This window comes from Calidris pugnax, unplaced genomic scaffold (genome assembly GCF_001431845.1).
Source record: "Calidris pugnax isolate Ruff unplaced genomic scaffold, ASM143184v1 scaffold171, whole genome shotgun sequence".
NCBI classification, from domain to species: Eukaryota; Metazoa; Chordata; class Aves; order Charadriiformes; family Scolopacidae; genus Calidris; species Calidris pugnax.
In genome coordinates this window covers 5,035,799-5,061,828 of record NW_015091064.1, presented here as the reverse complement: position 1 = coordinate 5,061,828, position 26,030 = coordinate 5,035,799, and the positions used below count along the sequence as shown (strand labels likewise).

The following is a 26,030-nucleotide window of genomic DNA, read 5'->3' as shown; positions in this document are numbered from 1 at the left end:
TGACAAGAAAATGAAGATAAAAGTAGCAAGACGTCAAAATGCATGAATTGTGAATTACCATTTAATATTCCAGTGAAGCGACATGTGAATAAAGACAAGGGCGCCTTGCTGCTAAAAATAACCCCTTGTTTTTAATGTTGATCTGCAGCTGTAATGAGACTGTTCAGTATTCTTCAAGTCTATCAATTTTTAAATCTAACAGATTATGTCAACCTGAGAGAAGAAAAACTCACTCTGACTTTTAGACAGAATGTAAATTTTTTCTAACTTTACTCTGATTTTGGAAAGGAAGTATATCCCCCAAACCAAAGGCAAACCAAAGGCAAGCTATCACCTTGGTATTCTGCAAAGCGTGAAATCACATTGTGCTGAACAGAGCCCCTGGGAGATAAAAAAGTACTTAGTGTCAGGACCACTTCAAACAGTGTAGGATCATCATCCTGCAGTATTGTACAAGTGGGCTTTCACATGTAAATCTGCTACGACTAAATTAATATTACTGAGCTTAACTCTGATCGTTTCTCCTGTGCTTAATGAAGGACTAATTCCACTGAAGCCAAAGGAATTACCTGCATGTGACTGAACCCAGAGTTCAGGCTCCATACACATTTTGCATGATTTTTATATTTTGGGGGGTTCTTTTGAGCCTTCCTTCCTGAAGGCCTCTCTTCTTCCACGGAAGCCCCTGACACCATTCAAAGGGTGCTTTAAGTGAATTTACAAATGGGAAAACATGCATTTATACTTGGACTCCATGGGAGAAAGTCCGTTTGCTCAAGACCAAAGAATATACTGAATGTCGTATTTCTAACAGGACATAGCCACTTTATAAGTTTTCGGCACGAGCTGGCATAGTGTCCAAATACATTTGTCACTGACAAATGCCTGCTTCAGAAGTTTTTTTTTAAAACGAAGGATGTTAGGCAATGAAAAGAGAGAGAGGAATACAATTCAGAATTAGGGAAAAGTGAAAAGAAAGGAGCTGTGATACTTTGTCTAAATGACAAGTAAACTTTCTGTGTCTTACGCTGCAACAAAAAAAAAAGAAAAAAGAAAAGGTTTTGTGACTGAGAGGCATTTCAAAGGACCTGTCACGGCACAAAATCCTAGCAGAGACAAGGCACAGGTCTCTGGAACAGCTAGTCACGGCAAGCTTTATATCTTTATCTCTCAAGTTACAGCGAAATAAAAACCACAGTGCCTTGTTTCTGCAAAGGCTGCGCGTTAACGTAGCTATCTTGATGTCAAAGAACATCTCGGTTTTCCATAAGAATAGCTATGAGACCGAGGGCTTTTAAGTATTCAAGCAGAACATCCAGCTACATTATTTTTATAGACTCAGGATTTACCAAGCAGATACTTCAGAACATAAACCTGGCCTGCAGGGTAGGGATGAAGTGGGGGCTTTGTGGCAAGTTCATATTTGTACAGTTCTTCTCCCATCTTCTCCAGCATGCAGTAGCTGTTCACAGCCCTAAAAAAAGATGGAAGAAATTCACTGTCTTGTCAGTTAACTCTCATTTATTCTTTGTGTTATTTTTTCTTTGCACACATGGTGTAGCTCTGTAAATAAACAATATGACAAAATGGCTTTTATATCCAGGCCTAGAGAAATTAAGGTAATAGATGCAATTATATGTAATTATACATAATATTGACTAGATGTAATTCCAGAGCATAGTGATCCTAGAAAAAGTAGTTCTCTTGTTTTCCATATGACCAGTTCAGGACAAGCACAGTACCACAGAATCACTGCACGGATGAGGTTGTAAGGGATCTCCAGATATCATGTGGTCCAACCCTCCTGCTCAGGCAGAACCATGTAGAGTCAATTCCCGAAGGACCATCTCCGGATGGCTTTTGATTATGTCCAAGGATGGAGACTCCATAACGTCCCTGGGCAACCTGTGCCAGTGACGGGTCACTCTCACAGTAACATGGAGACAGCTCATTCTGGAGGAGCATATATTGGCCCTGTGGTCAGAGGACCAGTTCTGCTTCCAGGAGGCTATTCAGACCCACTGGAACAACAATGGCAGATGTGATGGAATTTTTTATGTCAAGTGGGGCTTATTCCTAGTGTCCACTGGGAATTATGGATCTGCAGGGGTCAAACAGGTCAACAGACACCTTTATCTAGGGAAATGAGTCAAGCTTTTATCCTGTATGCCCACACCTACTACTGCGCAAGACTCTTAGCTGATCTAGGGAGTTTCAGATTCCCATACGTTTAGATAACTCTAGATCTCCTTTGAGTATAAGGGCTGCTTAGGCACTTCAGACTCCTGTAGCTACTGACAGGCAGGCACATAAATGTAGTTATTTCAGTCTTGATCTGAATCCCACCCCATCTCTGTTCACTGCTAAGTAAATGATTTTTGTTGACTACTCTGCACTTGAGTGACTTACATTTTTAGCACTGACATAAAAATAAAAAGCTACTGTTGAGAGTTTTTAAAGGAAACACAAATTTAGCTTAGTTTCAGCTCTTTTACTTCTGCTTGTGATCAAATGAGGAACTTCAGCAAATTGATCTGCTATGGTATGTTTTCTAGACGCAAGTTTAGACTACACAGGGCTGTAGCTTGGGCAGTTATTAGCTTAGGTGATCCCTTGACACATGTTACTAATTACTGAAGGTGGAATTGGCTGAAGTCCCTGTATGCCATGCAGACCTCCTACTAATCCCATTCTGGGTTCTGTATAGCATTCCCTGGGGCAGGCAATTCAACGTTAAATGCTCCTGCATCTAGTTTGTTACTGGATATAGATTCACTTATCTCACAGCAGGGTCCACTTTGGCAAAACCATTGTGGACCATTGTATTATACCCTGTTATGCCACATTACATGATATTGACCCTACTGTCTGCTAGGACGAGGCATGACAAGTGCCACAGCTTAGTGAAGAACTCAACCATGGGGTCCATGACCTGCCCTGCAGGTTGTGAAGGCCTTACGTGTGGAGCTCTGCAGCCACTGAAATGGTGGCAGTTGCTGAGCAGAAAATGAAGTACTATTTGTGTGTATTTTTTGAGAAATGGAGGTACAGAGCTCTCAGGACAGAAGGGCTAAGAAGGAGAGCCTGGCAATACTGTTTGATAGGTGGTTTGGGACTTCGCAAGCTTTGATTCCCTAGAAATTCCTGCTGCTGCTCAGCACACGAAGCTGGGCCCAGCAGCCAGCTTGCCATTCCAACGCGTGACGTTGTCACATAAACGGTGTTAGAAAAGGTCCAGCATGTCTCACATGCTCATACTACATACGGGCCCTTCTTAGGCACTTCAGACTCCTGTAGCTACTGACAGGCAGGCACATAAATGTAGTTATTTCAGTCTTGATCTGAATCCCACCCCATCTCTGTTCACTGCTAAGTAAATGATTTTTGTTGACTACTCTGCACTTGAGTGACTTACATTTTTAGCACTGACATAAAAATAAAAAGCTACTGTTGAGAGTTTTTAAAGGAAACACAAATTTAGCTTAGTTTCAGCTCTTTTACTTCTGCTTGTGATCAAATGAGGAACTTCAGCAAATTGATCTGCTATGGTATGTTTTCTAGACGCAAGTTTAGACTACACAGGGCTGTAGCTTGGGCAGTTATTAGCTTAGGTGATCCCTTGACACATGTTACTAATTACTGAAGGTGGAATTGGCTGAAGTCCCTGTATGCCATGCAGACCTCCTACTAATCCCATTCTGGGTTCTGTATAGCATTCCCTGGGGCAGGCAATTCAACGTTAAATGCTCCTGCATCTAGTTTGTTACTGGATATAGATTCACTTATCTCACAGCAGGGTCCACTTTGGCAAAACCATTGTGGACCATTGTATTATACCCTGTTATGCCACATTACATGATATTGACCCTACTGTCTGCTAGGACGAGGCATGACAAGTGCCACAGCTTAGTGAAGAACTCAACCATGGGGTCCATGACCTGCCCTGCAGGTTGTGAAGGCCTTACGTGAGGAGCTCTGCAGCCACTGAAATGGTGGCAGTTGCTGAGCAGAAAATGAAGTACTATTTGTGTGTATTTTTTGAGAAATGGAGGTACAGAGCTCTCAGGACAGAAGGGCTAAGAAGGAGAGCCTGGCAATACTGTTTGATAGGTGGTTTGGGACTTCGCAAGCTTTGATTCCCTAGAAATTCCTGCTGCTGCTCAGCACACGAAGCTGGGCCCAGCAGCCAGCTTGCCATTCCAACGCGTGACGTTGTCACATAAACGGTGTTAGAAAAGGTCCAGCATGTCTCACATGCTCATACTACATACGGGCCCTTGCTTGGACCTGGACCTCCCTTCTCCTCCTCGAGTTCAGTGGACATGTTGGTGCAAGGGGCGAGCTGGGGCTAAGTGTGCGCTCTGGCTGGCAGAGGCAGTGAACTCAGGGGGCTGGTACTTCACCCTTCATCTCTCCCTCTGAAAGTTCACCCACTTAAAAATTTGAGCAAATTTTTGCCTTGCTATAACAAGCAGATGTCTTCAGCGTTTGAAGACTGTACTTTGTCACTGCCAAATGTTTTTAATACCATCTTTCTGTTTTAAGTGAATTAAGGAGCTTATTTAGCCCTAAACAAATAACTGCATATTTCCCAGGCACAGAAAAGCTAAAATTCAGTGATTTCAGGCCATCTAAAGAAACATCAACAAGATCTGAATTTGTTATTATTGAAATGATTTGTTTTATCTGAATGCCACCTCCCTACATATTAATGTTGATCTGGTTGGGAAAGTGAGCAGTTATTGAGGCTATTAAGCAAACATTCCCTGAATCAAAACAATAGGCTAATTACTGCTAGAAGCATATGGCTTTTATTATGCATGAATTAGTTACTAATTCACCCATCCTGAATTTTAATATTCAGCTAGCACGCTCAGATTGGTTTTACAGAAACTTTTGTGTTTTCCCCAATTGAGACCTCTGCTACTTAGTGAAGAGCTCTAAACAGTAGATAAATATTTCATGAGATCTTGGGAAAAGCATCTTATTTTACACCTTTTAAAGAAAACTGTTTATTGAGTAGCAGAATAAAATCAGGAACTGAACCACGTTCTCCTCAAACCCAGCCTGGAGCCTAGGGAAAAAAAGATGTTGCTCTCATACATAGTGTAATTTGCTGGTGTCAGATATGGAAGGGCTGCAAGAGCCCCAAGCCAGCTAATTCCAATTGCTTCCCCCTGCAGCGCAGGGCACGCAATCATCAGTGACTCACAGGGGGCATGCAAAAGAAATGAGCCATGTCTGTAACCAGGAGGAAGAGTAGGAGGAAGGGGGCAGGAGGTTAAGGGAAATCCTTTCTTTCTATGTCTGTGGGAGGAAAGCAGAGCTATGGGGCCACAAAAATTGCAGGGAGAAGCTGGGTCTGGTGAAGCAGAGAAATGGATGGCTAGAAGTGATGATCCCCATTTGCTTTTATGTGAAGTTCAGTGTTTAGTGTTAGAGAAAAGCAGCCATAAGTTTTCTTACCTTTGTCACACAAATGCATGACAGCAGTAATAAAGGGCAGGAGACTAATGAACCCTGACTTTTTGTAGGGACTCAAGCTCCCCAAAATCCCCTGCTGCAGCTTTTTCACTGGAAAACAGTTATTTCCATCAAGAATTCAGCAGCAATAGGAGAAAATGCAGCTAATGTCTCCGGGAACAGAGGAGAGCTGGGTGACACAAGCCCTTCTCAGCTCAGCTGCCTCGGGTGTGCTGTGGGGAGCAGCCCCCAGTGTGGGGCTGGCGACAATGCTTGTGTAGGGCATCCCGTTCTTCTCCATCACAGGAATGTGGGGCATAGCCTTGCCCCAAAGTGGCCTCATGGATGTGACCTGCTCCATCTGCAACGTTGACCACCAGCATACGGATCACCCCTCCACTACTCCATAGGGATTTTGTCTCCCCAGAGCTGTGCCAGGGAAGAAGAATGAGATCTAATGAACCAAAATACAGAATTTAGGATACAGCCAGCTAACAACTTGGGAAACCTGACAATGATGTTTTGTCCCTGCTAAGGGGCCTTTGAGATAATTTATTTTTTCTATTTTTAATGTGTATGCTTTGGACTATGTGTTCCTCCCTCAGAGGCGATTTAAATCTTAGCAGGTGTTTCCCTTTATTAAAGGGGTACTGAAATCTCCTCAAGCCACTTTGCAAAGTTTCTGGTTACACATTTTTAAGGCCTGTGAACATTATGTTCCTATGTCATCTCCTCAGAACAGGGTTTTGATAAATCACAACTGCAACTTTTTGTCTTTCTGATTTTTCCTGAAACCTAGTGGAAGGTTGCAGGAGTCCCTGAAAGATCACAAGCACTGGGGAGAATAGAAACACTCCCTCAGGAGAGCAGGTAGAGAAGACTCAAGCATTCCCACTGCACCTTGATCCAAGGTGGCCTCCCACAGGGCACAGTATTCCCAGTGTCATTTCTGTGCCAGTGGCCACCATGCAGAGGATAAGTGTTAAATACCTGAACCATGTACTTAAAGTCACACAGATGCTCAAGGATTTGCTGTATCAGGACCTCTCCCTTGAGGGTACAGAGCCATGTGGTAAGCCTTTCAGTGACAGAGCCAGTTCAGTAAAGTCCTGCCCAAGTCTCAGCCACGGTGTCCTGTCCTCCCTCTCTGCCAGAAGTTGCCCCCTTGGTTACACCAACACAACATTTGCATGATAAGTCAGATCTCTGAGAGACCATCTAGCTTTTCAGAAGAACTTTTTAGGGTGATGTCACCTCCCAGCCATGGGCTGTGCAAAAGATGGGCATCCCTTAATACAGCTGCCCAAAAGCTAGTGATTTTGTGTATTCTGAAACTCCAGGTCCTCCTCTGTAGTCAATGGAGAGAAGCAGCCCCTCCAAAGGGACATCCAACCCTGTGGGATGAGTCAGCCTCTGGACATGCCTATTTCTCTCCACCAACTACCCAGCATGATCTGCGTACACTGCTTTCTGACCATGGCTGGGTGAGATAACATCCTCCTAGATGTTTTTGGAGGAGGAAGAGAAGGTAGAGCTGCACTCAGTAACAGACTGTGAGCCATTTTGTCTGATGTTGGTATAACTTCTCCTTCAGGGGTTGTCATAGGCATAACTTTGGTCAGCTTTAAGGGCACAAATCTCAGCTGGAGGTCTACAGCTAGAGAAGGTCTTGTCTGCAGCAGAAAGTGGCCTGCAGCCCGTGACCAGGGAAAGAGGGTCTCTGGCACTAACGCAGCCCGGTCACGTTGTGTGGTGCAGAAGGTGGGTGTCTTACTGTCTTCTGCAGATGGTGCTGCCTCCGGGTCCCTCTCCTACGAACAGGGGATCCTCAACAGAGATCCCCAATGCTCACCAATTGTCCCACATCAGAACAAGGGATCTCTCCTACGAACAGGGGATCCTCAACAGAGGATGCCCCAATACTCAGCAATTGTCCCACATCAGAACGAGGGACCTGATGTTGGTATAACTTCTCCTTCAGGGGTTGTCATAGGCATAACTTTGGTCAGCTTTAAGGGCACAAATCTCAGCTGGAGGTCTACAGCTAGAGAAGGTCTTGTCTGCAGCAGAAAGTGGCCTGCAGCCCGTGACCAGGGAAAGAGGGTCTCTGGCACTAACGCAGCCCGGTCACGTTGTGTGGTGCAGAAGGTGGGTGTCTTACTGCCTTCTGCAGATGGTGCTGCCTCCGGGTCCCTCTCCTACGAACAGGGGATCCTCAACAGAGATCCCCAATGCTCACCAATTGTCCCACATCAGAACAAGGGATAACATTTTGAAATTTCCCAAGAAAAAAATGTGCAAAATATTCTAGTTTGGATCAGTGGGAATAAAAAAAATCCCTTCACATTTTATATTGCAGGAAAAATGCTAGATACTTAATAGGAAGCACGTGTGTGCTATTAAAATGCATATTTCAATCTAGTAGTCCAGATTGGAATCTAGTATCCTAATGCATTGATAAAGTCGCAATGAAGTGTTTTGGCTTCTCCTCATTGAAAATATTAGAGAAATTGATTTGTTCCTATAAAACATAGTTTCAATGAAGCAGCATTTTTCATTGCAATAATTTTCAGGCAGCCCTATCGGTGACAAAAAGAATGTATGGATTACAGCTGCTGCTGCTGGTCTGAATTTATCTCCTACATAAACACATTCCTTCTGTGATGCTGCATTTGCAAATAAATCTTTTTTCCTAATATAAAATAAGGGAGAAAAAAATTCAGATTACGAGAGATGATTTTAATGTTAGAACTGTTAGAAAATAGATTGATGTGTTGTCAGAGTGAAAAAGAGACCCAGGGAGTGAAAGCTAGGGCTGAAAATGTCAGACTTAAAATAAACCTAGCCAGGCAAGTTGAATTTCAAACTGTTCCATAATGCTACAGTGACACTCTGAGCAATAATTAAGTTCTCTATTGTTTGCATTCAGTGAAGAATCTTTTAATATCCTGCGATTTATCATTCTAAAACTGAGTAGCAATATAATTCTCTCCATTCTAAATAGAGCTGTAATTGTTAAAGAAATGGTAAAATGCATTAGTAATTCACTCTGCACTACTGCCATCGTTATTCTTGGGACATAGTTTAGTAATTTGTTGATGAGATATTGAGATTACTTCATTAAGAGGCAAAATCTGAACGATTACTAAACAGTGAGCAGAACAGAGACTCTCAGGCCTCCCAGTGAGGAGGGTTGGGGTCTCTGCCCCATCTCCTTCGGACGTAGGGTGTCTCAGGATCGAGGTCTGCTCTTGGCCACACCAGCAGATGACCGTGTTTATTTTAGTGGGGTTATCTCAAGCACACACAGGTGTAGCTAGAGCAGAACTGGCCCTTGCAGCAGCACACTGACTGGGTGCACGGTGCTCGCCACTCCTGCTTTGTGCTGTTTGGAGCCAGCTACCCAGGCTGTGCAGGTGAGATCACCGACTCTCCATCATGCCGAGGCAGCTGGTGGGATGGACTTGCCCCTACCCAACTTCAGACACCTAAAGTTTTAAGTTTTAAATTTTAAGTTTGCCCCACAGCTTACAACTTTCTCAGGTTTTAGGACTCCAACATAGAGCCACAGCACTTCTTCAAAGAAGTAGATACTCAGGTTGTTGACAATTCCTCATTCAGTTGTTTTGGACCAAGAGAGAAGGTCATCATCTCCAAGGCAAACCATTCTTTCACTGCTAAAATTGATTCTCTCTTAATGCATACAGATGAGGCATGTCATTTTAAGCCTCCTCAGAGGGGCAAGTCTCCTTTATCCCTCCTCTCACTGAGCTTCATCTGTTTCTGCTGCAGAGACCCCCTGGCAGATTTTGTGATTGATCACCATTGCATCAGGAGGCCCCTTTTAAGCTGTTCCTCTAGGATGCAGGTAGTCTAGATATGAAAACCTTTAAGCTGAGAACTAAACATGTCATCTGTAGGACTGGCTGGTGAACAACCACATGATGACAAGTATTCCAGAAGAAGGCAGGGAAAAAATGTGAGGGTGTCAAAATCAAGGAGGAGCTGCTGCCTCCCAGATGTAAAAGATGCAGGCAATCCACTGAGTTCTCACTGTTATTTCTCCCTCAGAATGTTGTCCACCACCCCGTTTCACACCCTGGGGAGCTGAGCCAGAGGCTCTTCAAACACAGCCAAAAGCTGCAGGATCCCTGTCCTCAGGAGGGCCCCCGTTGTGATGGCTGCTGTCTGAACAGGCAGTGCATCGGAAAAGGGGGGCCACAGTGCTGCCATCCCACAGCATGTATGCACTGATCCTCTCCTGACCATGAAATGGTCTATAAGCTAACTTCTAATGAGCATCTCAAGAGACATGGCCTTCAGAAAGCACCTGAGTGTGGAGAGGTGGTGGAAGAGAAAAATCATGGAGCAACAAGTGGTGCAGGCAGCTGCCAAAACTTGGGATATGTAAAAACATTGTTAAGAAAAAACATAATCTTGTTTAGCACAGGGTTCAGTGCACTGGAGACAAGGACCTCTTTGATTTCCTCACTTGGGAAGGAGAACATAAAAGAACTGAACTTCTCACAATGAAGCAGCAAAGAATTATTTTGCCTTATTACCCTGTCACCTTCCTCTCCCCCTCAGCCCTCATGAGTCATCACTCATCCAGTGTCAGTGATCTGACAGTGAAAATCACGTTCTGCTGTTGGGGTAAGCCCAAGGTGGTGGTCCTCAATGGACAAGATCTCCTCTGAGCCGTTTAGGAAGAGCAGGGAATGAGCAAGCAGCTTCAAGCACCCCTGGCTCTCCTTTTGGCCCCGGGGAAAGAAACAAGCAATGAGAAACCAAAGGCAGCAGCTCTCCAGGGAGGCTGCAATGCCAGGGTGCAGGAACACCGAGGAAAGGCAGTTAACACTAAAGAAGCTGTATGCGGATGCAGTTTGTCTTTCCTCTAAACTCCCTGATATCCAGGCTCTTTGGACACTGTGCTTCCAAACTCAACCTCCTGTTTCTAACCCATCTTGCTTGTTTCTATGGTTTGGGTTTTTTTTCAGAACGGAAGCTGATATTTTAGGGGAAAAAATGGACCTAGGATTTTGGGTTCTTTCTCTTTAATTCCACACAAGTTACCAGAGACATTAATTAATGAGACCGGGGACTCTAACCATTACTATTCTTCTTTCTCATTATTGTGTCTTAATTATGTCATTATGTGCACTCATATTTATTATAAATCTTCAGCTGCTTCTGACTAACCATACAGTTTAAGGACAAAAGCAGCACAGGTGGATAAGAAGCATTTCCCCTCATACATTTGCAGGACCTCAGCTTTCCAAATCTCAGCGGTGTAGAAAAGCTAGCTATTCTACCAGTTTCAAAAGCTGATTTATTACCGTCTCAGAAAGAGACGCAGCATAGTTAAAAATGCACAGTAATTTGCTGCTCTTACGATCAATCAACCACAGCCAGCACTGGCTGTTATAGCGACAGGATAAAAACAGGAGCCTGCCCGCTGCACCGGCTCCGGGATGGCTTGCTGCGATCTCGTCAGCCTGGAGACAAGCGTGAACGTTGCCAGCCCGCGTCCCCATGGAGTTTGCAAAGATGCAGCTAACAGCATCTGGTAACTCACAGGCGAGCAGAGACATATTTAACACTTTCTTAATAACCTTCAGAGATGCTCAGATGAACTGGAGGTTAAAACCTTGCAAAAAAGGGCAGCTGGGAGCTACTAAGATGAGAAGAGACCCGCTTCAGAGGGACCAAGGGAAATGTATTTGTTGAGAGTGATTTACAGACGATGCTGGGGAAAGGAGATGGGTTTTCTGCTGTTCTTGTTTATCCTGGGGAATGTGCATTTAGACAGCGCTGTGCAGCATTGCCCAGCCACCACCACTGGGAATCCATGATCCTCAGGGTCCAGAGACCATATTTCCCAGTGCTTCTTCATTCCAAGGGGATATCTGAATTAAGGGACAACCCTCATCTTGGCTTTCTGAACATGAAGAAACTGAGTTGTATTAGTGTGAAAAGTCACTCGGTGTCTAATGTAGGTCCCAAATGTTTTTAACCCTCTAGCCCAAACTGTAGACTCAGATCACCTAAGTGAGATGCCCTCAGCCGTTAGGCTGAAACTAAAAAGATACTTTTAACCAAGACAGTCTGCCAACTGTCATGTATGTGAAACAGTGCTAAGCTCTTTCACGGCTTTCTTCTCTAAACCTGCCTTCCCAACCAAGACGTAAAATCCCTTGCAAATGGAGTCTGATTTCTTTGGCTTCATCTACATTAATGAACTAAATGCTTGAGCTCCTCTCTACCCCTAAGGTCAACAGACACAGTTGGTTGGCATCTTTATTATTAAATAAATGTTCTGTGACCCCATCCCAGTTGCCTAATGGGAGAAGTCCCTGGTATAAGCTACGGTTCAGATCATGCCCAGGAATCCTTTGGGAAAGTTACAGTTGGCCTGGAACTAAATCATACCACGTTTTTTAGTGTAAACCCATAAATTATTAAGCTTAAGCGCCAGCACCTACTTAATTTAATAGTCCAGAGGTAGTCTTCTGTAAGCCAAAAGACAGTAACTTCATGCTCAGTGGGAGTTTTGGTACAAAAGTTCTATGAACTACTCTGGTAAGGGATCATTTAGTGCTTTAGAAAGTTGCAATAAATCCAAAATATAGAATGTAAACCCCTCCTTTTAACCTCATGTTTTCAGTGTGAGCCTCATCAAATCTGTAACAGTTTCCCTACCCTTTACTCTGAAATGAGTTTACTGTGAAACAATGGCCATGGAGTCATCTTTCTGTACAATGAGAAACAACTGAATGCAAGGACGCACAAATGCTTAGAACTGTCTAATGAGTTGTCCCTCTGCAGTCTAGGGACAATAGTCTCACATGGCAGCTTGGCTTCTCTTCCTCTCACCTTTGGGTCTTCCCAAAGGTCAGGAAAGAGAAAGAGGAACAGGAAACTTCAAATATTATTGTACATTCTCAAATAAATTTTTAAATATAGAAAATTCAAGGGAGGCATACTGCTGATTTTTCATGGTTTAGTCTTTTGCTGGATTTATAATAGTTATTGGTTAATGCATAATATTCTCTGCAAAAGTGCCATGGTGATGGCTGTGGCATAGGAGCCGAGATAAAGAAAATGAATTTGAGGCTGTGGCACACTGAAAGGTCTGTTAATCTGCAGGAAAATGATATCCTTGCTAAAATAAGTATTGTAACCATGACATCCTTGCTACAGGGAAAACATTATCCATCCTTCAATGAACCTGTAGGATAGTGAAAAACCTTCGGGGCAGACATACTTCTCTCATCAGCTCCAGCTTTTGGAGTGTTTGTGAATAATAACTGAATAGTTATAGGTGAATTCTCAACAAAATACCTAATCAGTGTCACAACTGCATTTGTATTATCTCAGAACAATCTCCCCAAAAGCAGACATCCTCATTTACAAGTACAGGAGACATTTCTCTAAACTGCAGCGACTTGAGTGCATCATCTCATTCTTCTCTGTATTCCTGATGAATTAAGTCTAGACTACCAGTCATGGGGTAGGGGAGAATCTGCCTCATGCAATTATCTGTATTTAAAAAGTGAGTGTAGACATTGGGACTAAACAGCAGGAAAAGGCTCTTAATCAGAGTATGTAATAAGGGGCAATCATATTTATGATTTTAGTTTCTTGTCTCTAACTTCATGAGTCAGATTTGCCATTACTATTATCAGACAAACCAATGGAAATTTTTTGTTTCGAGCAGCTCACTTCTCCTTCACTTTATGCGGAACTGGACTCCCCAAAAAGATGTCTGCTTAATTTGATTAGATCCAAATGAGGTTTCAGGGTTTGCCCTTGCAGGTGGTATTAAAGCCAGCTGATTTTAACCAGTTTATAAGGGGCTTGACTCTTAACTCTGTTAATTAGTATTAGCTAATGATGGATGCGGTTTTGTCGGCAGTGTTTAGATTTGCCACATGATGATTGCTTCAGATCCAGTCAGGCTCAATTTACAGACTCTGTTGTCCTTGGGAAAGCTACGCTTATTGTGCTGAGCAAGAGGTCTCAATACTCCCAAAAGTTTCCCTGGGGTGTGAGTGAGGGGCCATTTGGCAGGCATGAAAGTGGCAGCCTGGGAGCTAAGTCTGTAAAAGTTTTGAATCTAAATCTTCTCTCAAGCCTCTGATTTCCAGGAGAGCTTTCACACACAGACGCAAGTGAAAAATAGTTTGCAAAGGAGTACAGGGGGAAAAAAAATCCTACCACAATACTCAGGCCACTTTTATTAAGCAGAAGTGTTACTCTGCAAGGATTGGGTTCTGCTGTCATCCTTTCCTGCCCTATCCCCACCCCCACCATGAAATACTGTGACTTCTGTCATGCTCTTCTTGACTTCTTTGATGATCTCCATGACTTATGTCCTAACCCGAGTCCCTCTGATTTCATAGGACTGTTCCACTAACTTCAATGAAGCCATTACAGAGAGCATTTTAATCAGCAAAACTGAGTCTTCAAAGTCTGTATTTAATTTAGTGTCTTAATAACTTTACTTCACTGTGGAAACTGAGGACAAAGATGTCAGTCTATTAAATAAATCTTCCCCTAGCATTTCTATGCCAAATCAAAATCAAGCAGGCCAGTTTAATCAATGAAAAGCAGACTGTTGGGAATGGTTAAAACGAATAACTTACAGACATTCATCTTCTACAACTCAGACAAACAGGAATGTGTATGGTGAGCATGCAGGGAATGCTTTTGGCAGAGGAGCATATATTCTGGGAGGAGCGAAGACAGAAAAATGTGATACAAAACAAAGAAAATACCACATATGAATGTTTGATGTTGCACTTCATGTAGATTGGACCACCTCTTAAAACACAGTTCCTTGACATCAATTTTATTTGAAATTCTTTAGTACTTCCCATAGCAGGGTTTTTTTTTTTTTTTTTTTTTTTTTTTAATGCAGCTAAGTAACTATATTTCATAAATCCCTAGGAGAGCTGAAAAATAGCAATGTCTGGCCTGAGTCATTAAAACCGTTTTATTGTCTGTGGCTGGTAATGCCTTTCTTCTGGCCTGAAACCCCAGGTATCTCAGCAGCTCAATCCCATCAGCTTTAAAGAACTTCTGTAAGCTGCTGCAAGCATCTTGGCTGTCCAGCAAAGAGCTACCATCAAAGGAATTTTTTCCTGAGGTACTTCAAGAGGTCACTGCACATGAGCTTAACTAAGGGTGCTAAAACCTGCCAGGATGTAAAACAAAATTCTTGTAGGCTCAGAGTAAATTGCACTGTCTGTGCACATGTCTATGTCTATACCAGGCAGATTGTACAGCGTGTGTGATCCTCACAGCCAGATTGCTTCTGAAAACAGCACACAAGTGCTGGCAGCTGTGTAATGCCAGCACAGCGGGAATCAAGGAGAGAGAAGGTGGCTGGGCTGGTTTTTCCCTTCTCCCATGTTCTTTACAGTGCAGAAGGTGCCCCATGGCCAGAATGCCATATTGCCTCACAAGATGGGAAAGCCACTTTTCCATGTGCCTTGGGAAAGAGATGTTTGATCCGAGTGACTAGAGCAACATGTGTTCCTAAATCACTTGGGACACACCTAAGGTTCTTACATGCATTTTGGAGACATCTCATTCACGGGACAATCTGATAAAACTCAGCAATATGCTGCAAAACCCTTCATAGAAACCATCACTACCAGCTCTCAAAAGAACGTTTGCTATCAGTCCCACCTCTGCCATCTCAGCTCCTGCAGGAGCTTGGCGTAATGGAAAAGATGGCCAGGAGAAGTCCTGGCAGCCTACGAGTACTGCTGGAGGGATTTAGCTTAGGATAGAGGAGAAGCATTTTCACCATTTCTCTGCTTGCACAGCTGTGCAGGGATTGGTACGTCTGGTCTAATGTCTTGGAGCAAACTTCTTGCTGTCTCATATGTCTTGCGTGGAAATCATTTGCTCAAATCCAAAGAAAAACATTTGGCCTTCTGTTTCTACGTATGTGTGAATAACAGAGGAGACCTATACACTGTATGGCTTGCCCACTGCATATGTCATCCTACCACACGGCCGGCTCAAAGACCTGGTCAGAAATAAAAGTGGGAAAAACCAGACAGGTATAAGACATCTCTAAATAAGTCACTCTGAGGCAGGGAACAGCAAGCGGGCCATTGGTTAGAAGGATACTATTTTCAGCTGCCAGCTATAATTAAACAGCTCATTTTCCTAAGGCAGAAGATCACAAGCTTCCTGTACAGGAAAAGGTTTTGGTTTTTAATTAAGTTGCCAAGTAGCTGCTCTCACAGCCAAGCCTGAGAGATCTTGAGCTTGTGAGGTCAGGCTGAGGTGGTTAGATACGTCCACATTTATGAGAAAAACTATAAACCTTAATGAAGACGGGCAGCCTTTTAAATGTATAACCTCTTTTCTCTTCTTGGTATGTATCTTTACACAAAAAAACCCAGCATAGTTATTTGAGTCACAATGCTTTCAATTACTATGGTCTGCCGTGGTCACACTCTCCCAGAGGGCATTCTCCCAGCAGTGAGGAGCTCCGCTGGGAGCACAGGCAAGGGGCAGGACCCCAAGGTGACCAAAGGGTCTGGGAGGAAAAGAGACATGGGATTGCAGTCAAGAAGGAGCACAAGTGGAGGTCCATCCACGGGAAGGGCCTCTCAGCATCACCTGTCCTGCTGGGACCAGCTCTCCTCTGCAGCATCTCCCATCACTTGGGGAAGCAATCCTGCATCTCCCTGCCACCTCCTCTCCTCAAGGACCAGGAGCCCACGGACAGCCCTGGACAAGCTATACCATAAAGCAGGGCCATACCCCACACAGCTGCACTTGGGCAGGATACCCCAGGTCAACAGGGCGGGCAGAGACAGAGACAAAAGCAGCTTCACAAACCCAGTGTCACGGGTGTCTCCTGATATTTTCTCTCCCTCTCCCTGCTCCTACCCTTCATTATTTACTCTGATTTTATTGTTCAGATCTCTAATTGCACTATTCTCCAAAGCATTTGTCTAATAGTGAGCCAAACAAAGCCATGTTATTGCAGCGTAGAACTGCTGCCTCGAGCACAGCTCCGCAGCAACTTCAGAAAAGATAGGCTCTCTTATGCCCCAGCAAGTCTTCCTTTTCCGGTAATGTTTAAAGTATATAATTATGTGCCAGATAATGAGTTACCTTACTTGACATTTGAGAAATGCCAGTGTTATGTTTCCTTGTGTGCTCTTGCAAGAAAGGCAGCATTTCTATGAACGCAAGACGCTGAAGTGCAACTTGGGGCTTCTCTGGCCAAGGGGGGTTGTCGGGGTCACCTCCAAATGCTCCCCCACGGCATGGGGGGCTGAGCGAAAATTAGAAGCACATTTTAGAGCTGTCGTGCAGGCCGTGGTTGGTGAGGGTCAGAGAGGAGAGTCTTTCCTACCTAGAGACTAGGTTTGTACAAGGTATGGAGAACATACCTAAATCAAACTGGAACATTTCTGTCTGGAATTACCAATGTTTCTTTGTTTTTTCTAAATGCAGTGAACATACTGCAGTTCCAGTAAGGACAGAAATCTCTCTCCTAATTATTTCAAGAACCCCTTCATTTTTCCAAGGAAGAAAAAACCATTCTCTTAAGAAGTATACTGCCTTCCAAACCTGAAATAAACCTTTACCCTTTACTCGTAATCCAGTCAGTCCCCCTGTTTCACTTAATAGCCTCTTCCCTCTTGTCTTCTGCCATGTCCCTTCCAGTACCACCATCTTAAAGCTATTTTTTCCCAATAGCAATGGCAAGGCAATGAAAGTCACCAAAAGTGATGACGGCAGTCAATGCATCCAACAACCTATACATGATAAGGGGAAAGGAGGGCTTTTTGGGTCCTTCTTACTTTACGGACCCTAAGTATTCCATTGGGTCTGCCCATGGGGACCTTTCTGATTCAGAACTTGGACCTTGTAGGTCAGACAAAATTATCAGGCCTTGTGCAATTTTGCTCATATTAGAAACTTAAAACTCCAGAGAGAACAGCACTTGTATTTCTTAACTTGTCTCCTCTTATGTTCTTCTGAGGCCCCATCCCTGGAGATATTCAAGGAGAGGCTCGATGAGGCCCTGGGCAACCTGGTCTAGTTGGGGGTGTCCCTGCTGACTGTGGGGAGGTTGGACTAGATGACCTTTGGAGGTCCCTTCCGGCCTGGGCAATTCCATGATTCTATGATTCTATGATTCTATGTCTTATCCCTGTACATATAGGTTTCCATCTATGGCAGCAACATCAATTGCCAGGAAAAAAAATGCTGCAGAAAGAAAAGGCATTTATTTTCCTGTAAACCTTTTACACACAACTCTCTCCCCCTTGGCACTCTATTGGGCAGTGGACAGCTTGAGTTATCTAATAACCCCTATGTAGTTTGTGCATTCCTTTGAGGTTGTGTCTTTCTAATACTTTCTATCTCTAAAAAAACCACCAATGAAACTCAGCATATAAAGTGCGTCCAGTCACCACCTGATTTTTAATGTTCCATTTCTGAAGACTTTTTCTGCCACACAGATTTTTTTTTTTTAATATATGTTGGTATTGTGTGTCTGGAAAAAGAGATGGCTCAGTGACAGCTAAAACCACTTAGGCAGTCATTTGCCTCCAGACACAGAAAGCTTGTGCAAAGCTTGCAAAGCATTGCCCTGCACCTACCAACTGTAAAAAGCCAGGGAATTAAGTGGGATTTCCCAACCAGGAGCTTATTTAGAAAGGAGGAAAACCAACTGCATTTAAATCCTTAAAATTGAGAGGACTACCTGGGTCAGATGTCGCTGTCATTCAGCAACTTGTCTTCAGACAGATGATGGGTGGACAGGATTGAGGGGTGTATTCATTTGATATTCTCACAGAACCTGTCAGATAGATGTTTATGGACTTCCTGAGCCAGAGGCTACTTTCAGATGACTATGCTTAATAGTTTCTGATGGAGCCATCCTCCCCTAATATGTATACTCCCTTTCTGAATCCATTTCTACTTGCTGTGCCCATGATGTGCACAAGCCACCTGGAAACGTCACAGGAGTGACCACTAATTCTTGTAGCATGTCTCTCATCTCCCTTCACTCGTATCTTTCCATTCTCTACTTCTGCTACATCTTGTGAGACTCAGGGAACATTGGATTCAGCTGGATAACAGCGGGTGCAGCCAGTGTTTGAGGTGTGGGAACACCACTGACTCCTACAGCACTGAAATGACCATCTCTGTTTAGTTCTCAGGACTTTTTTTTTTTTTTAAGTAATTCCAAATGTTCCCTTTGCCTTTGAACCTGAATATTAGCTCTTTCCAAGCACTAACAGCTAAGTCAGGGTCCATCACTGCATATCTCTTTAGTGAGGGCTATTTCCTCCCCTGTGCATTACTTGCAGGCACTGACACAGAACTTCACCTGCCATTTTCCTACCAGGTCACTCAGTATCATGAAGTCCTCAGTGCAAGAAGAACTCTAGATATCAAATCAAAAATTAAAGTTGAAAACAGACTCAATTTGTCAGCTGAAGTGGTGAAAATGAGAGAAATAGTGGGATGATTGCACACTGCTTTACAGTACCTCATCTTTGAAGAGCTGCTGTTCAGCTGCCTGCTTGGGAGCATCATTTTCAAACCCCTTTTTCTTACCAGAGATGAAATTTTCCACCCTGCAAAGGATCAATGTTTATATGCTTCTCAGGTTCTTAACACAGGCCTTAAGAGGGGCTTAAGCAGTGCTTAAACTTTACAGTGACCTGAAGAGAGGGAGCATTCAGTAAATCCATATTTGCTCAAGAAGATGGAGACTTCTGGAAGAAGCCCCTTTGCTGTTCAAGACAGAGAGCACCAGCTCTGTGGAGGCTCTGGCTGACACCACAGAGGGTGCCCCGTTGCTGTAAGCCATCTCCATACCTGTGACCTGGCAAATGGCTCCTGGAGGTGACATCCTGCTGAGGCTGTCACCGCAGGAGCTCTAGGAGCTTGGCAATAACCCTCTGCCTCCAAAAAAGAGAAATAAATACATAAGCGGATGCATTTCTGAGCCACCCTAGAAGGAATAATAGCCAGATGAATTTATTTATGCATCCTAGTTAAATTATTTTTTTTAAATGATACTGGAATATGTACTATGTACGCTATACATAGCAGAACCAGAAAGAAGAAAATGTTTCTGTGAGCAAGTATAAATCTCAGGAACTACAGACTCTGGCAGCTGTAAAGGCAATCAATTTATAAGATGGCTTCAGAAGGTAGAGTCTCCACATGTGGAAGTCGGGTTGTATTTAATTATTAAGGTCTCTGTAGAGTAATAAGAAAATGGAGAGATCAACCAGATATCTAGTAGTGTGTAGGCCCTGGGACACAAAACATACGCAATAAAATAAATTCAACCCTCTGTGTGCGTGCACACACTTATAAGTACACTCGCATGCATTAGCAAGCCTATAAGCAGTGTACATTCACATCCTATAAAGAAAGCATTTCCCTTTATAGCTTGTGCTGGCAATGTACTTCCCTGTCGTTAGTGTTCAGCACTCAGGCACTTCTGGGCAAGGAAATTAATAGTGAAGAGATCACAGACCATACCCAGGCATGTACATAAGCTTTATGCTTTTCATATATAAGGAAACATTTGTTAGAGAAAAATGTACTTAAGTCTGTGCCACAGGAATTTAACTACATTTGTATCTTGACGACCACTGGTAAATGTTTTTTTTTTTCTATATAGTTTGTAAAAGTATTAGGAATATTGATTAGATCTCAGAACAATGTTTGGTAATTGATCTATGTTACAGCTTTAAAAGGCAATTTTGTGCACATAGTTAAAAATAAAAAGATCCAAACTATACTTTACTTAATATATAGGATTCCATTTGCAGAGCTATTTATCTGTACTGTATGAGTTTGTGTTTTACTTTTTAAGGTTGATGATGAAGGTTTCATTTCGGTCAGAGGTGAAGTGCTGTAATGCATTTCTTTCTGCTTTTCCACTGCTTTTTTTTTCTATTCCCCTGAACCCAAACATTCTAAAATTTTTAATTTCATTATGATTAACTGTATTACCATAATCCTAAATAACATATAAATATACATACAGAAAAGTTCAAAATGAGGATAGGCAAAAAGACTGCTTTTGTTCAGAATATGTCTGGTTTCTTTCTAGCAAAATAAATTGACATTTTTCATTTTTCCTTTCTGTTTAGCTATTACTCATTTCAGACTTTGAAATTAGAAAACTGTAAGTTTAGCCCATTCTAGCATACACACTCATTTGACTAGATCTAAGTAACATGAATTAACTAAAAGACCAGAGATCTAAGGAGATTGTGTCCCTGAATTTAATTAGACAGATAGGCTTCCTCTGGAGGTCTTCAGAGACATCCTCCTCTCTACTATGTATTTTCTTGAGTGACTTCACTACAATTCTATGTTATAGGTGCAATTTAAATGACCAGATTATACAGGTCAAATATACAAAATATTTGTATTTTTATACTACACAATACAAAAGAAGAGGCCCAGCCTTAATAATGGGAAAGTAATTGGGCAGTAGTTATTCCAGATGCTTATAAAAGAAATGTATTAAAAAATTTAGAGAAACAATATTCACCTTTATTTACGTTCACTTATATCCAGAAGTTGTTGCATCAGCTCAGCAGCAATAAGCCTTTGCTGATTACCTATGTCTCCTCCTTGTTGCTATGAGAAGATCACTGTGGTTTCTGAATAAATGGGTTTCAGCCACACCTTAGACTATGGGCTTTACATCCAGGGTATGGTTCAATTTTCCTGTAGTGTGAGAGTAGAGAGGAGGATGTCTCTGAAGACCTCCAGAGGAAGCCTAACTGTCTAATTAAATTAGACCTTAGACTATGGGCTTTACATCCAGGGTATGGTTCAATTTTCCTGTAGTGTGAGAGTCAGTTTCCATGTTTTAAGAGTGTGGATTGTGTATATAGAAAGGTATTTAGATGTTTATTGGGACTTCCGAAAGCGTCTAAGTGCTTGAATTGTCAGAGTTTGTTCCTGGTACCCAACTACTCCTACACGACCTTCATGGCACCCAACTGCCTTGTTAAACAGTTAAATACTTGTTAAAAACTAGGCCCACAACCTTACTAAGGACGGGTTTGGCCCAGAACTTGTTTTTCAGCCATTCAATTTAATACGATTATTTCCCTACTATGGAAAATAATAGCTGATCTACCTTCCAAAGTACTGCTAGAGGTCAGAACCCATTCTTGTGGTTCCAGCCCGAACACTGGAAGTTATGGTGCAGCATTAACATAACTTCAAATGCCAGCCAGAAATAGCCCAAACCTGTTTGTGTTGGGCTGACCCTAAGATTTCTCACTGCTATTAAAATAGACTCTTCCCTCTTAAAGTGCACTGAGAGACAATTTACCAAGGATGTTGTGGGTTTTTTTCCACTGCGTGGGGGTTCTGCCCCACTGAGAGCACCGAGAGCTCTCTCGGCAGCGAGGCAGGAGCCAAGCATGAGGCTCTGACTCGTATCTGCAGGTGGATTAGGCAGGAGGGCTGAAAGAGCCATTGCCCTGCTGCTGTGAACATAGGCAGTTTAACACAGCTGGAGCATGGGCAGGCAGGGATGCAAGAGCTACCAGGCTCCAGAGATACTGCAAAGAGGAGGTTTTTCAAAGCAGAATTCCTCAGAACAAGAAAAAGTCCAGAATGGGAATGAGTCTTGTAAGTGGCATGGCTTGGTTCCCTCTCCTGCTGTCCACCGTGACGGAAAGCTGGTGAGAAATAGCTGTCACCTGCACACTGAATGGAGGACGGGGGACTCTGTGGCTGTATTAATAAATTAAATAATGCCGGACACCAGTCTCTGGCCCCAAAACCAACTGGAGTGGCGTTGCCATGCTCCCAGTGTTAAACTGGACCAGGGGGCATGCTAACAATTCAACTGCACAGATGACCAGGTTGCAGTTGTGTTGCTGTCACTTGGATTTGTGACATAGCATTTTTTGATGTACTAGCAAGAACACGGTCCGTACATAATCCTACACTGATATTGCTCAACAGGCACCCAGGTTTGTGGGACATTTGCAGCTCCAAAATCCATTTTCCTCTTAGTTTGGGAGCTGTCTCTGTTGTTCGCTATTCTCATACCTTCCTGGATTTCCATGAATTTCTGCAGAAATTCAAACTCTAGGTGCTGGCACCCTGTTGCTCCTGCCTCTGGTTAAAAAAAAAACCCACAACAAACTACAGCCCCCTCCACGCAGCAGGGCCTGTCATTATCTTGCTAATCAAAGCAAGCACTGTCAAAGGACCTGCTGAAAGGAGACTTGCATATATACGTCAAGCTTGCTCCAATTAAAAAATTGCTCATTGCCTAATTCATTAAACAGTAGGAAGCAGAAATGAAGCTTTAAATTTAGCAGAGATGCTACTGCTAATTATTAACCACAGTCTCTCATTAAGCCATTGCCTGTCATTCTAACAAACGATATGAACAAAAGAGGATAAAATATAATCTACTAATGAAATTGTAATCTAATGATATCCAATCAAACAAGTATGTGGTCATTTTCTCAAAAGATCAACCGGTGGCTTTATCTTGCTATTGCTAATTAACTGGGGCTTGAAAATAACGTGGATTATTTCCATATCACATTCCTTACTGTCACAAATACGGAGGGAAGAGTACTCAGCACTTGACCAAGAAGCCCTGCTGCCTGGTGTAACTCCGTTTGCTACCGTTGTACTCCTTTATGTGATAAGGGACAATTATCTTCACAGGACAGCATCTCCCCACGTGACTCAGGTTAGACTACTCTCATGGCCAAAGGAGATGCTTTGTGTAGATGTTACACAATTCACTGCTCTACCTGCCGTGTTCAAAAGCAAATTTGAACAACTCTTATCTGCTGTATTCATCACATACAAAAGGCAGATCGATACCCAATTGCTCTGTCCAGGTAGCGAGCTAGTCATTTCAAAACCACCCATCACAGTTTTGCTGAGGCCACTGGTTTCTCCCTGTGAATGATGGAATTGTTAAGGTAAATGCTGCCTTTGTGAGCCTCGGGACAATAGCTGAAGGCTATGTTTGCAGCTGTCATCCTTCACAAGAAAATGTAGATCATAATGTCCCATTTTTTTCTGTAAGACTTGGATCAACTTGAATCCAATGGACCAATACTTTTGTTTTTCTGTGGCTTTTTCAGTTTTTCTACCTGGATTTGCAAATCTGAAGTGGCTACTAACAAAAAGTTATGCTTTGTGATCTCTGTGAAATCCTGCCATTACCTCGGTTTAACTCACGGGATTCCCAGGAAAGGATATTCAAATTTGAGCTTGCATCTAAAAATACACTAATGACAAGTATCTTCCTCTCAAACTCATTCCCCTGTCTCCTACCATTAAGGAAATCAATTATAGAGGATCCCAGTGTGACAAACCCAGCAAGAGTAAAAATTGTAGGATTTAACTGATGTTAATTGTAGATGTTGGAAAGTTAGTTGCCTATGTGTCAACTGCTCGGCCACAGTCACTTCAGAGTCAAGAGGCAATTGCAGAGGGCAATTAATTTGACCCATGTTTGCAGCTCTATCAGCCTGAGAGAAACTGCCTCCTGGAAAAGCCTGGTTGTGTCCACTGACTACAAAGTGTCTCAGTTAATTAGCTTTAGCCTAGCCGCCTTTTAGACAGGTAGTTAAATGGAGATGAATGCCACCTTACATCTGTCATTCATGACATGAAGATAGTATTACGCATTGATAGAATTCACAGTATGTAAGAAATCACAGGTTTGGGTTTCAAGCCTTTATAAATATTTTCCAGGCTCCCTCTTTGATCAAGACCTCAGCACTTGACAGGAATGAACTTCACTCGACTCTCCTTTACTTTTCAGCACCACTGAAATGCACCAATATTTGAATCTGAGTTTCACAATATTTGGGGTTTTTAACAGGTAGCTTTAAAAAAACCCCTATCCTGTACAGCTTTGTTTTGCAGTTCTGAGCACACCACAATTCAACACTTCCTGGAGCTAATTAAGGGTTATACTTTTTCTTTGCTCCAGAGGTTCATTTTAAGACAGATCCAAAAATGGCTAAAAGAGCACTTGAAGAGGCTCTTTTCTGAAACAGATTGTTAATTAACCTTCCCCTTTTCTGTGCTTGCTGAAACCTGCATGCTCTTTTTGCTAATTCCTCATCTCTTAACCTGTCATTTAAGCCTGTGCCCTTGGCCTTCAGATCCAAACCTTCATCTTTCTTTGGCTTGCAGATAGGTCAAAGGGTTGGTCCTTTAGTCCTTTATATCCCCCTCCCAGACTTGGCTACGAGGAAGATTGTGAAAGCTTCTGTAAACTGTCAGCATTCTCCCTTGTTACTGCCCTTCTCCTTTATTATCAGTGAACTTCAAGGGTTTATTATTAGTGCAACATGTAATTTGTATTAGATTTCGTGACTGTCTAATTAGCATTAGCAATTCAGTACAAAGCTATCCAGAAGGTTTACATTCATCTTGCCAGGACAGTTCCATGCAGTTAAAGGAGTAAAAATGAAAGCATTTGTCTATAATTACCTATTATGGAAAGATTAGCTGATGTGGTGGATGCTGCATTCCCAAATCAAGATATTCCTACTCCTTTGCTCGAAGTGGTTGGGCAGTACGAAAGGCCATCCTAGTCTTCACAGTTTGTTTTAATGTTTTCCTGGAATACGCTGGAAAAAAATGCAACCCAGCACCCACCAGAGCCTTTCCTGGAGCCTTCATCCTCCATATCCCTCTGCCAAGCACTCATGTTTGCTCCCCTTGCTGCCTGCAGTCTTCATTTGGCACAATTTAAGCTGCAACCACTCCTGTTACTGCTGATATCATCACAGCCTGGTCTCATTAGCTTGTGATTGACTTTACCATGCTGCCCACAGCCTTGGGAAGTAGCTTATTGTCTCCAATGTCCAACACATAATGGCATATTTGATTGTGTTTTCCACTTAGCATGAAAAGCCTACCACACTTTTGCAGCTCTTAATAACTTTGGAATGACACCCTATTTGGTTCTAGCCTGACCACATTTGCGAATAGCAGCATTCATGTATTAGGACTGGAAAAAACATTAATAAAAGACGTCAGTGGTAAGAAGACTGGACAGGTGGATTACAGAAACAAATGTGGGTATTAAAAAGTAGGACCTTTACCTTTTGAAGCGAGCAGAAGTCTCTTCATGGCTGCCAGTGCCTCCCTCTGCAGCAGGGGCAAGATTCCAGCTCCACTTACACTCACACCGTGGTCCTGTCTTTCTCCTTGGCCCCGGTGGCCCTACTTAGAGTTTAACACTAGAGCTACCAGCTTTCTGCTCATCAAGGGAGGAATTTGTCTGGACCAATGCCGGTGGCCCTCCATCTGCATCAGTCGCCAGTGCTGCCGTTGTCAAAGGAGAGGCATGCAGAAGTTTTAGGCTGTGATTCATCTGATTTATTTTAGATGTCTACATTAAGATGACATGAATCACATCTTTAAACTGCCTGTTTCTCACCACAGAGCTGAGAGTGACAGTGATTTAAATGTATATTGTCGGCATCTACACTTGCTCAAACAGAACCCCCGCAGAGGTAACACCTATATTAATGCTA

General features: G+C 42.9%; 1 protein-coding gene across 1 annotated transcript in view; it reads right to left on the bottom strand.

Annotated features, from left to right (window-relative positions):
• KCNF1 (potassium channel, voltage gated modifier subfamily F, member 1) overlaps positions 1 to 25,779 on the bottom strand; it is a 70,323-nt gene extending 44,544 nt beyond the window's left edge. The window contains exon 1 of the mRNA XM_014956732.1: positions 25,596 to 25,779. The gene's annotated coding sequence lies outside the window, so the exon portion shown is untranslated. The remainder of the gene's footprint in view (positions 1 to 25,595) is intronic.
• Positions 25,780 to 26,030: the final 251 nt, after the last annotated feature.